Source organism: Mchenga conophoros, linkage group LG16, assembly GCF_057382185.1.
Source record: "Mchenga conophoros isolate Kocher_MC1m ecotype Shallow Benthic linkage group LG16, M_conophoros_male_GT1.1, whole genome shotgun sequence".
Classification (NCBI taxonomy): Eukaryota; Metazoa; Chordata; class Actinopteri; order Cichliformes; family Cichlidae; genus Mchenga; species Mchenga conophoros.
Window position 1 is genome coordinate 5,440,144 of NC_140541.1, and position 13,655 is coordinate 5,453,798.

Below are 13,655 nucleotides of genomic sequence, written 5' to 3' on the forward strand. Positions count from 1 at the left end.
CTAAGATTTTCAAGTTATTCACATAATGAAAACCTATACTTTGTTTCGTGCGAGTTCCCCATTCAAATGCATGTAATCGTCAGAAACGCACTAACGTGGTGAATAAAGCGTTTTTCTTGGTCTTAATAAAGACAGCTGTAACGTTTGATAGAAGACTCAGAAATACATATTTATGGCTTTATCTTATAGAATTCAATATCCCCGTGCTGGGCAAAAAGGTTTTGCAGCTGTTTGAGCTAAGATTTTCAAGTTATTCACATAATGAAAACCAATACTTTGTTTCAGGCGAGTTCCCCATTCAAATGCATGTAACAGTGAGAAACGCACTGTCTTGGCGAAATAAAGCGTTTTTCATCAACTTCATATAAATGGGTGTAACTTTTGATAGAAGATTCAGATATACGTATTCATGGCTTTATCTTATAGAATTCAATATCCCCGTGCTGGGCAAACAGGTTTTGCAGCTGTTTGAGCTAAGATTTTCAAGTTATTCACATAATGAAAACCTATACTTTGTTTCGTGCGAGTTCCCCATTCAAATGCATGTAATCGTCAGAAACGCACTAACGTGGTGAAATAAAGCCTTTTTCATGGTCTTCATAAAGACAGCTGTAACTTAAAGCCAGAAATACATATTTATGGCTTTATCTTATAGAATTCAATTTCCCCGTGCTGGGTAAAAATGTTTTGCAGCTGTTTGAGCTAAGATTTTCAAGTGATTCACATAATGAAAACCTATACTTTGTTTCAGGCGAGTTCCCCATTCAAATGCATGTAATTGTCAGAAACGCACTGTCTTGGCGAAATAAAGCGTTTTTGCACAACTTCATATAAATGGGTGTAACCTTTGATAGAAGATTCAGATATACGTATTCATGGCTTTATCTTATAGAATTCAATATCCCCGTGCTGGGCAAACGGGTTTTGCAGCTGTTCGAGCTAAGATTTTCCAGTTATTCACATAATGAAAACCTATACTTTGTTTCGTGCGAGTTCCCCATTCAAATGCATGTAATAGCGAGAAACGCACTGTCTTGGTGAAATAAAGCGTTTTTCATGGTCTTCTTAAAGACAGCTGTAACTTTTGAGAGAAGACTCAGAAATACATATTTATGGCTTTATCTTCTAGACGTCAATATCACCGTGCTGGGCAAACGGGTTTTGCAGCTGTTCGAGCTAAGATTTTCCAGTTATTCACATAATGAAAACCTATACTTTGTTTCGTGCGAGTTCCCCATTCAAATGCATGTAACAGTGAGAAACGCACTAACGTGGTGAAATAAAGCGTTTTTTCTTGGTCTTCATAAAGACAGCTGTAACTTTTGATAGAAGACTCAAAAATACATATTTATGGCTTTATCTTCTAGACTCCAATATCCCCGTGCTGGGCAAACAGGTTTTAAAGCTGTGTGAGCTAAGATTTTCAAGTTATTCACATAATGAAAACCTATACTTTGTGTCGGGCGAGAACTCCATTCAAATGCATGTACTAACGTGGTGAAATAAAGCCTTTTTCATGGTCTTCATAAAGACAGCTGTAACTTAAAGCAAGAAATACATATTTATGGCTTTATCTTCTAGAATTCAATATCCCCGTGTTGGTCAAACGGGTTTTGCAGCTGTTTGAGCTAAGATTTTCAAGTTATTCACATAATGAAAACCTACACTTTTGTTTCTTGCGAGTTCCCCATTCAAATGCATGTAACAGTGAGAAACGCACTAAGGTGGTGAAATAAAGCGTTTTTCTTGGTCTTCATAAAGACAGCTGTAACTTTTGATAGAAGACTTTGGAGCTGTTTGAGCTAAGATTTTCAAGTTATTCACATAATGAAAACCTATACTTTGTTTCTTGCGAGTTCCCCATTCAAATGCATGTAATCGTCAGAAACGCACTAACGTGGTGAAATAAAGCGTTTTTCTTGGTCTTCATAAAGACAGCTGTAACTTTTGATAGAAGACTCAGAAATACGTATTTATGGCTTTATCTTATAGAATTCAATATCCCCGTGCTGGGCAAACAGGTTTTAAAGCTGTGTGAGCTAAGATTTTCAAGTTATTCACATAATGAAAACCTATACTTTGTGTCGGACGAGAAATCCATTCAAATGCATGTAATAGCGAGAAACGCACTAACGTGGTGAAATAAAGCCTTTTTCATGGTCTTCATAAAGACAGCTGTAACTTTTGATAGAAGACTCGGATACACATGTTTATGGCTTTATCTTATAGAACTCAAGGTCTCCGTGCTGGGAAAACAGGTTTTGCAGCTGTGTGAGCTAAGATTTTCAAGTTATTCACATAATGAATACCTATACTTTGTTTCAGGCGAGTTCCCCATTCAAATGCATGTAATCGTCAGAAACGCACTGTCTTGGCGAAATAAAGCGTTTTTGCACAACTTCATATAAATGGGTGTAACTTTTGATAGAAGATTCAGATATACGTATTCATGGCTTTATCTTATAGAATTCAATATCCCCGTGCTGGGCAAACAGGTTTTGCAGCTGTTTGAGCTAAGATTTTCAAGTTATTCACATAATGAAAACCTATACTTTGTTTCGTGCAAGTTCCCCATTCAAATGCATGTAATCGTCAGAAACGCACTGTCTTGGCGAAATAAAGCGTTTTTGCACAACTTCATATAAATCGGTGTAACTTTTGATAGAAGATTCAGATATACGTATTCATGGCGTTATCTTATAGAATTCAATATCCCCGTGCTGGGCAAAAATGTTTTGCAGCTGTTTGAGCTAAGATTTTCAAGTTATACACATAATGAAAACCTATACTTTGTTTCGGTCGAGTTCCCCATTCAAATGCATGTAACAGTGAGAAACGCACTGTCTTGGCGAAAGAAAGCGTTTTTGTACAACTTCATATAAATAGCTGTAACTTTTGATAGAAGACTCAGACAAACATGTTTATGGCTTTATCTTATAGAACTCATGGTCCCCGTGCTGGGAAAACAGGATTTGCAGCTGTTTGAGCTAAGATTTCCAAGTTATACACATAATGAAAACCTATACTTTGTTTCAGGCGAGTTTCCCATTCAAATGCATGTAACAGTGAGAAACGCATTGTCTTGGCGAAATAAAGCGTTTTTGTACAACTTCATATAAATCGCTGTAACTTTTGATAGAAGACTCAGACAAACATGTTTATGGCTTTATCTTATAGAACTCAATATCCCCGTGCTGGGCAAACAGAACAGGTTTTGCAGCTGTTTGAGCTAAGATTTTAAAATTATTCACATAATGAAAACCTATACTTTGTCTCGGGTGAGTTTCCCATTCAAATGCATGTAACAGTGAGAAACACACTGTCTTGGCGAAATAAAGCGATTTTCAACCACTTCATATAAATCGCTGTAACTTTTGATAGAAGACTCAGACAACCATGTTTATGGCTTTATCTTATAGAACTCAATATCCCCGTGCTGGGCAAACAGGTTTTGCAGCTGTTTGAGCTAAGATTTTAAAATTATTCACATAATGAAAACCTATACTTTGTCTCGGGTGAGTTTCCCATTCAAATGCATGTAACAGTGAGAAACACACTGTCTTGGCGAAATAAAGCGATTTTCAACCACTTCATATAAATCGCTGTAACTTTTGATAGAAGACTCAGACAACCATGTTTATGGCTTTATCTTATAGAACTCAATATCCCCGTGCTGGGCAAACAGGTTTTGCAGCCGTTTGAGCTAAGATTTTAAAATTATTCACATTATGAAAACCTATACTTTGTTTCAGGCGAGTTTCCCATTCAAATGCATGTAACAGTGAGAAACGCATTGTCTTGGCGAAATAAAGCGTTTTTGTACAACTTCATATAAATAGCTGTAACTTTTGATAGAAGACTCAGACAAACATGTTTATGGCTTTATCTTATAGAACTCAAGGTCCCCGTGCTGGGAAAACAGGATTTGCAGCTGTTTGAGCTAAGATTTTCAAGTTATACACATAATGAAAACCTATACTTTGTTTCGGTCGAGTTCCCCATTCAAATGCATGTAACAGTGAGAAACGCACTGTCTTGGCGAAAGAAAGCGTTTTTGTACAACTTCATATAAATAGCTGTAACTTTTGATAGAAGACTCAGACAAACATGTTTATGGCTTTATCTTATAGAACTCAAGGTCCCCGTGCTGGGCAAACAGGTTTTGCAGCTGTTTGAGCTAAGATTTTCAAGTTATACACATAATGAAAACCTATACTTTGTTTCGGTCGAGTTCCCCATTCAAATGCATGTAACAGTGAGAAACGCACTGTCTTGGCGAAAGAAAGCGTTTTTGTACAACTTCATATAAATAGCTGTAACTTTTGATAGAAGACTCGGATACACATGTTTATGGCTTTATCTTATAGAACTCAAGGTCTCCGTGCTGGGAAAACAGGTTTTGCAGCTGTTTGAGCTAAGATTTCCAAGTTATTCACATAATGAAAACCTATACTTTGTTTCGGTCGAGTTCCCCATTCAAATGCATGTAACAGTGAGAAACGCACTGTCTTGGCGAAAGAAAGCGTTTTTGTACAACTTCATATAAATAGCTGTAACTTTTGATAGAAGACTCGGATACACATGTTTATGGCTTTATCTTATAGAACTCAAGGTCTCCGTGCTGGGAAAACAGGTTTTGCAGCTGTTTGAGCTAAGATTTCCAAGTTATTCACATAATGAAAACCTATATTTGTTTCGGTCGAGTTCCCCATTCAAATGCATGTAACAGTGAGAAACGCACTGTCTTGGCGAAATAAAGCTATTTTGTACAACTTCATATAAATAGCTGTAACTTTTGATAGAAGACTCGGATACACATGTTTATGGCTTTATCTTATAGAACTCAATATCCCCGTGCTGGGCAAACAGGTTTTGCAGCCGTTTGAGCTAAGATTTTAAAATTATTCACATAATGAAAACCTATACTTTGTTTCAGGCGAGTTTCCCATTCAAATGCATGTAACAGTGAGAAACGCATTGTCTTGGTGAAATAAAGCGTTTTTGAACAACTTCATATAAATCGCTGTAACTTTTGATAGAAGACAGACAACCATGTTTATGGCTTTATCTTATAGAACTCAATATCCCCGTGCTGGGCAAACAGGTTTTGCAGCTGTTTGAGCTAAGATTTCCAAGTTATTCACATAATGAAAACCTATACTTTGTTTCGGTCGAGTTCCCCATTCAAATGCATGTAACAGTGAGAAACGCACTGTCTTGGCGAAATAAAGCTATTTTGTACAACTTCATATAAATAGCTGTAACTTTTGATAGAAGACTCGGATACACATGTTTATGGCTTTATCTTATAGAACTCAATATCCCCGTGCTGGGCAAACAGAACAGGTTTTGCAGCTGTTTGAGCTAAGATTTTAAAATTATTCACATAATGAAAACCTATACTTTGTCTCGGGTGAGTTTCCCATTCAAATGCATGTAACAGTGAGAAACACACTGTCTTGGCGAAATAAAGCGATTTTCAACCACTTCATATAAATAGCTGTAACTTTTGATAGAAGACTCAGACAACCATGTTTATGGCTTTATCTTATAGAACTCAATATCCCCGTGCTGGGCAAACAGGTTTTGCAGCCGTTTGAGCTAAGATTTTAAAATTATTCACATAATGAAAACCTATACTTTGTTTCAGGCGAGTTTCCCATTCAAATGCATGTAACAGTGAGAAACGCATTGTCTTGGTGAAATAAAGCGTTTTTGAACAACTTCATATAAATCGCTGTAACTTTTGATAGAAGACAGACAACCATGTTTATGGCTTTATCTTATAGAACTCAATATCCCCGTGCTGGGCAAACAGGTTTTGCAGCTGTTTGAGCTAAGATTTTAAAATTATTCACATAATGAAAACCTATACTTTGTCTCGGGTGAGTTTCCCATTCAAATGCATGTAACAGTGAGAAACACACTGTCTTGGCGAAATAAAGCGATTTTCAACCACTTCATATAAATCGCTGTAACTTTTGATAGAAGACTCAGACAACCATGTTTATGGCTTTATCTTATAGAACTCAATATCCCCGTGCTGGGCAAACAGGTTTTGCAGCTGTTTGAGCTAAGATTTCCAAGTTATTCACATAATGAAAACCTATACTTTGTTTCGGTCGAGTTCCCCATTCAAATGCATGTAACAGTGAGAAACGCACTGTCTTGGCGAAATAAAGCTATTTTGTACAACTTCATATAAATAGCTGTAACTTTTGATAGAAGACTCGGATACACATGTTTATGGCTTTATCTTATAGAACTCAATATCCCCGTGCTGGGCAAACAGAACAGGTTTTGCAGCTGTTTGAGCTAAGATTTTAAAATTATTCACATAATGAAAACCTATACTTTGTCTCGGGTGAGTTTCCCATTCAAATGCATGTAACAGTGAGAAACACACTGTCTTGGCGAAATAAAGCGATTTTCAACCACTTCATATAAATAGCTGTAACTTTTGATAGAAGACTCAGACAACCATGTTTATGGCTTTATCTTATAGAACTCAATATCCCCGTGCTGGGCAAACAGGTTTTGCAGCCGTTTGAGCTAAGATTTTAAAATTATTCACATAATGAAAACCTATACTTTGTTTCAGGCGAGTTTCCCATTCAAATGCATGTAACAGTGAGAAACGCATTGTCTTGGTGAAATAAAGCGTTTTTGAACAACTTCATATAAATCGCTGTAACTTTTGATAGAAGACAGACAACCATGTTTATGGCTTTATCTTATAGAACTCAATATCCCCGTGCTGGGCAAACAGGTTTTGCAGCTGTTTGAGCTAAGATTTCCAAGTTATTCACATAATGAAAACCTATACTTTGTTTCGGTCGAGTTCCCCATTCAAATGCATGTAACAGTGAGAAACGCACTGTCTTGGCGAAATAAAGCTATTTTGTACAACTTCATATAAATAGCTGTAACTTTTGATAGAAGACTCGGATACACATGTTTATGGCTTTATCTTATAGAACTCAATATCCCCGTGCTGGGCAAACAGAACAGGTTTTGCAGCTGTTTGAGCTAAGATTTTAAAATTATTCACATAATGAAAACCTATACTTTGTCTCGGGTGAGTTTCCCATTCAAATGCATGTAACAGTGAGAAACACACTGTCTTGGCGAAATAAAGCGATTTTCAACCACTTCATATAAATAGCTGTAACTTTTGATAGAAGACTCAGACAACCATGTTTATGGCTTTATCTTATAGAACTCAATATCCCCGTGCTGGGCAAACAGGTTTTGCAGCCGTTTGAGCTAAGATTTTAAAATTATTCACATAATGAAAACCTATACTTTGTTTCAGGCGAGTTTCCCATTCAAATGCATGTAACAGTGAGAAACGCATTGTCTTGGTGAAATAAAGCGTTTTTGAACAACTTCATATAAATCGCTGTAACTTTTGATAGAAGACAGACAACCATGTTTATGGCTTTATCTTATAGAACTCAATATCCCCGTGCTGGGCAAACAGGTTTTGCAGCTGTTTGAGCTAAGATTTTAAAATTATTCACATAATGAAAACCTATACTTTGTCTCGGGTGAGTTTCCCATTCAAATGCATGTAACAGTGAGAAACACACTGTCTTGGCGAAATAAAGCGATTTTCAACCACTTCATATAAATCGCTGTAACTTTTGATAGAAGACTCAGACAACCATGTTTATGGCTTTATCTTATAGAACTCAATATCCCCGTGCTGGGCAAACAGGTTTTGCAGCCGTTTGAGCTAAGATTTTAAAATTATTCACATTATGAAAACCTATACTTTGTTTCAGGCGAGTTTCCCATTCAAATGCATGTAACAGTGAGAAACGCATTGTCTTGGCGAAATAAAGCGTTTTTGTACAACTTCATATAAATAGCTGTAACTTTTGATAGAAGACTCAGACAAACATGTTTATGGCTTTATCTTATAGAACTCAAGGTCCCCGTGCTGGGAAAACAGGATTTGCAGCTGTTTGAGCTAAGATTTTCAAGTTATACACATAATGAAAACCTATACTTTGTTTCGGTCGAGTTCCCCATTCAAATGCATGTAACAGTGAGAAACGCACTGTCTTGGCGAAAGAAAGCGTTTTTGTACAACTTCATATAAATAGCTGTAACTTTTGATAGAAGACTCAGACAAACATGTTTATGGCTTTATCTTATAGAACTCAAGGTCCCCGTGCTGGGCAAAAAGGTTTTGCAGCTGTTTGAGCTAAGATTTTCAAGTTATACACATAATGAAAACCTATACTTTGTTTCGGTCGAGTTCCCCATTCAAATGCATGTAACAGTGAGAAACGCACTGTCTTGGCGAAAGAAAGCGTTTTTGTACAACTTCATATAAATAGCTGTAACTTTTGATAGAAGACTCGGATACACATGTTTATGGCTTTATCTTATAGAACTCAAGGTCTCCGTGCTGGGAAAACAGGTTTTGCAGCTGTTTGAGCTAAGATTTCCAAGTTATTCACATAATGAAAACCTATACTTTGTTTCGGTCGAGTTCCCCATTCAAATGCATGTAACAGTGAGAAACGCACTGTCTTGGCGAAAGAAAGCGTTTTTGTACAACTTCATATAAATAGCTGTAACTTTTGATAGAAGACTCAGACAAACATGTTTATGGCTTTATCTTATAGAACTCAAGGTCCCCGTGCTGGGAAAACAGGATTTGCAGCTGTTTGAGCTAAGATTTTAAAATTATTCACATAATGAAAACCTATACTTTGTTTCGGTCGAGTTCCCCATTCAAATGCATGTAACAGTGAGAAACGCACTGTCTTGGCGAAAGAAAGCGTTTTTGTACAACTTCATATAAATAGCTGTAACTTTTGATAGAAGACTCGGATACACATGTTTATGGCTTTATCTTATAGAACTCAAGGTCTCCGTGCTGGGAAAACAGGTTTTGCAGCTGTTTGAGCTAAGATTTCCAAGTTATTCACATAATGAAAACCTATACTTTGTTTCGGTCGAGTTCCCCATTCAAATGCATGTAACAGTGAGAAACGCACTGTCTTGGCGAAAGAAAGCGTTTTTGTACAACTTCATATAAATAGCTGTAACTTTTGATAGAAGACTCGGATACACATGTTTATGGCTTTATCTTATAGAACTCAAGGTCTCCGTGCTGGGAAAACAGGTTTTGCAGCTGTTTGAGCTAAGATTTCCAAGTTATTCACATAATGAAAACCTATACTTTGTTTCGGTCGAGTTCCCCATTCAAATGCATGTAACAGTGAGAAACGCACTGTCTTGGCGAAAGAAAGCTATTTTGTACAACTTCATATAAATAGCTGTAACTTTTGATAGAAGACTCGGATACACATGTTTATGGCTTTATCTTATAGAACTCAAGGTCTCCGTGCTGGGAAAACAGGTTTTGCAGCTGTTTGAGCTAAGATTTCCAAGTTATTCACATAATGAAAACCTATACTTTGTTTCGGTCGAGTTCCCCATTCAAATGCATGTAACAGTGAGAAACGCACTGTCTTGGCGAAAGAAAGCGTTTTTGTACAACTTCATATAAATAGCTGTAACTTTTGATAGAAGACTCGGATACACATGTTTATGGCTTTATCTTATAGAACTCAAGGTCTCCGTGCTGGGAAAACAGGTTTTGCAGCTGTTTGAGCTAAGATTTCCAAGTTATTCACATAATGAAAACCTATACTTTGTTTCGGTCGAGTTCCCCATTCAAATGCATGTAACAGTGAGAAACGCATTGTCTTGGCGAAATAAAGCGTTTTTGAACAACTTCATATAAATCGCTGTAACTTTTGATAGAAGACTCAGACAAACATGTTTATGGCTTTATCTTATAGAACTCAATATCCCCGTGCTGGGCAAACAGGTTTTGCAGCCGTTTGAGCTAAGATTTTAAAATGATTCACATAATGAAAACCTATACTTTGTTTCAGGCGAGTTTCCCATTCAAATTCATGTAACAGTGAGAAACGCATTGTCTTGGCGAAATAAAGCGTTTTTGAACAACTTCATATAAATCGCTGTAACTTTTGATAGAAGACTCAGACAAACATGTTTATGGCTTTATCTTATAGAACTCAATATCCCGTGCTGGGCAAACAGAACAGGTTTTGCAGCCGTTTGAGCTAAGATTTTAAAATTATTCACATAATGAAAACCTATACTTTGTCTCGGGTGAGTTTCCCATTCAAATGCATGTAACAGTGAGAAACACACTGTCTTGGCGAAATAAAGCGATTTTCAACCACTTCATATAAATCGCTGTAACTTTTGATAGAAGACTCAGACAACCATGTTTATGGCTTTATCTTATAGAACTTAATATCCCCGTGCTGGGCAAACAAAACAGGTTTTGCAGCCGTTTGAGCTAAGATTTTAAAATGATTCACATAATGAAAACCTATACTTTGTTTCAGGCGAGTTTCCCATTCAAATGCATGTAACAGTGAGAAACGCATTGTCTTGGCGAAAGAAAGCGTTTTTGTACAACTTCATATAAATCGCTGTAACTTTTGATAGAAGACTCAGACAAACATGTTTATGGCTTTATCTTATAGAACTCAATATCCCCGTGCTGGGCAAACAGGTTTTGCAGCCGTTTGAGCTGAGATTTTAAAATTATTCACATAATGAAAACCTATACTTTGTTTCAGGCGAGTTTCCGATTCAAATGCATGTAACAGTGAGAAACGCATTGTCTTGGTGAAATAAAGCGTTTTTGAACAACTTCATATAAATCGCTGTAACTTTTGATAGAAGACAGACAACCATGTTTATGGCTTTATCTTATAGAACTCAATATCCCCGTGCTGGGCAAACAGGTTTTGCAGCTGTTTGAGCTAAGATTTTAAAATTATTCACATAATGAAAACCTATACTTTGTCTCGGGTGAGTTTCCCATTCAAATGCATGTAACAGTGAGAAACACACTGTCTTGGCGAAATAAAGCGATTTTCAACCACTTCATATAAATCGCTGTAACTTTTGATAGAAGACTCAGACAACCATGTTTATGGCTTTATCTTATAGAACTCAATATCCCCGTGCTGGGCAAACAGGTTTTGCAGCCGTTTGAGCTAAGATTTTAAAATTATTCACATTATGAAAACCTATACTTTGTTTCAGGCGAGTTTCCCATTCAAATGCATGTAACAGTGAGAAACGCATTGTCTTGGCGAAATAAAGCGTTTTTGTACAACTTCATATAAATAGCTGTAACTTTTGATAGAAGACTCAGACAAACATGTTTATGGCTTTATCTTATAGAACTCAAGGTCCCCGTGCTGGGAAAACAGGATTTGCAGCTGTTTGAGCTAAGATTTTCAAGTTATACACATAATGAAAACCTATACTTTGTTTCGGTCGAGTTCCCCATTCAAATGCATGTAACAGTGAGAAACGCACTGTCTTGGCGAAAGAAAGCGTTTTTGTACAACTTCATATAAATAGCTGTAACTTTTGATAGAAGACTCAGACAAACATGTTTATGGCTTTATCTTATAGAACTCAAGGTCCCCGTGCTGGGCAAAAAGGTTTTGCAGCTGTTTGAGCTAAGATTTTCAAGTTATACACATAATGAAAACCTATACGTTGTTTCGGTCGAGTTCCCCATTCAAATGCATGTAACAGTGAGAAACGCACTGTCTTGGCGAAAGAAAGCGTTTTTGTACAACTTCATATAAATAGCTGTAACTTTTGATAGAAGACTCGGATACACATGTTTATGGCTTTATCTTATAGAACTCAAGGTCTCCGTGCTGGGAACACAGGTTTTGCAGCTGTTTGAGCTAAGATTTCCAAGTTATTCACATAATGAAAACCTATACTTTGTTTCGGTCGAGTTCCCCATTCAAATGCATGTAACAGTGAGAAACGCACTGTCTTGGCGAAAGAAAGCGTTTTTGTACAACTTCATATAAATAGCTGTAACTTTTGATAGAAGACTCGGATACACATGTTTATGGCTTTATCTTATAGAACTCAAGGTCTCCGTGCTGGGAAAACAGGTTTTGCAGCTGTTTGAGCTAAGATTTCCAAGTTATACACATAATGAAAACCTATACTTTGTTTCGGTCGAGTTCCCCATTCAAATGCATGTAACAGTGAGAAACGCACTGTCTTGGCGAAAGAAAGCGTTTTTGTACAACTTCATATAAATAGCTGTAACTTTTGATAGAAGACTCAGACAAACATGTTTATGGCTTTATCTTATAGAACTCAAGGTCCCCGTGCTGGGAAAACAGGATTTGCAGCTGTTTGAGCTAAGATTTTAAAATTATTCACATAATGAAAACCTATACTTTGTTTCGGTCGAGTTCCCCATTCAAATGCATGTAACAGTGAGAAACGCACTGTCTTGGCGAAAGAAAGCGTTTTTGTACAACTTCATATAAATAGCTGTAACTTTTGATAGAAGACTCGGATACACATGTTTATGGCTTTATCTTATAGAACTCAAGGTCTCCGTGCTGGGAAAACAGGTTTTGCAGCTGTTTGAGCTAAGATTTCCAAGTTATTCACATAATGAAAACCTATACTTTGTTTCGGTCGAGTTCCCCATTCAAATGCATGTAACAGTGAGAAACGCACTGTCTTGGCGAAAGAAAGCGTTTTTGTACAACTTCATATAAATAGCTGTAACTTTTGATAGAAGACTCGGATACACATGTTTATGGCTTTATCTTATAGAACTCAAGGTCTCCGTGCTGGGAAAACAGGTTTTGCAGCTGTTTGAGCTAAGATTTCCAAGTTATTCACATAATGAAAACCTATACTTTGTTTCGGTCGAGTTCCCCATTCAAATGCATGTAACAGTGAGAAACGCACTGTCTTGGCGAAAGAAAGCTATTTTGTACAACTTCATATAAATAGCTGTAACTTTTGATAGAAGACTCGGATACACATGTTTATGGCTTTATCTTATAGAACTCAAGGTCTCCGTGCTGGGAAAACAGGTTTTGCAGCTGTTTGAGCTAAGATTTCCAAGTTATTCACATAATGAAAACCTATACTTTGTTTCGGTCGAGTTCCCCATTCAAATGCATGTAACAGTGAGAAACGCACTGTCTTGGCGAAAGAAAGCGTTTTTGTACAACTTCATATAAATAGCTGTAACTTTTGATAGAAGACTCGGATACACATGTTTATGGCTTTATCTTATAGAACTCAAGGTCTCCGTGCTGGGAAAACAGGTTTTGCAGCTGTTTGAGCTAAGATTTCCAAGTTATTCACATAATGAAAACCTATACTTTGTTTCGGTCGAGTTCCCCATTCAAATGCATGTAACAGTGAGAAACGCACTGTCTTGGCGAAAGAAAGCTATTTTGTACAACTTCATATAAATAGCTGTAACTTTTGATAGAAGACTCGGATACACATGTTTATGGCTTTATCTTATAGAACTCAAGGTCTCCGTGCTGGGAAAACAGGTTTTGCAGCTGTTTGAGCTAAGATTTCCAAGTTATTCACATAATGAAAACCTATACTTTGTTTCGGTCGAGTTCCCCATTCAAATGCATGTAACAGTGAGAAACGCATTGTCTTGGCGAAATAAAGCGTTTTTGAACAACTTCATATAAATCGCTGTAACTTTTGATAGAAGACTCAGACAAACATGTTTATGGCTTTATCTTATAGAACTCAATATCCCCGTGCTGGGCAAACAGGTT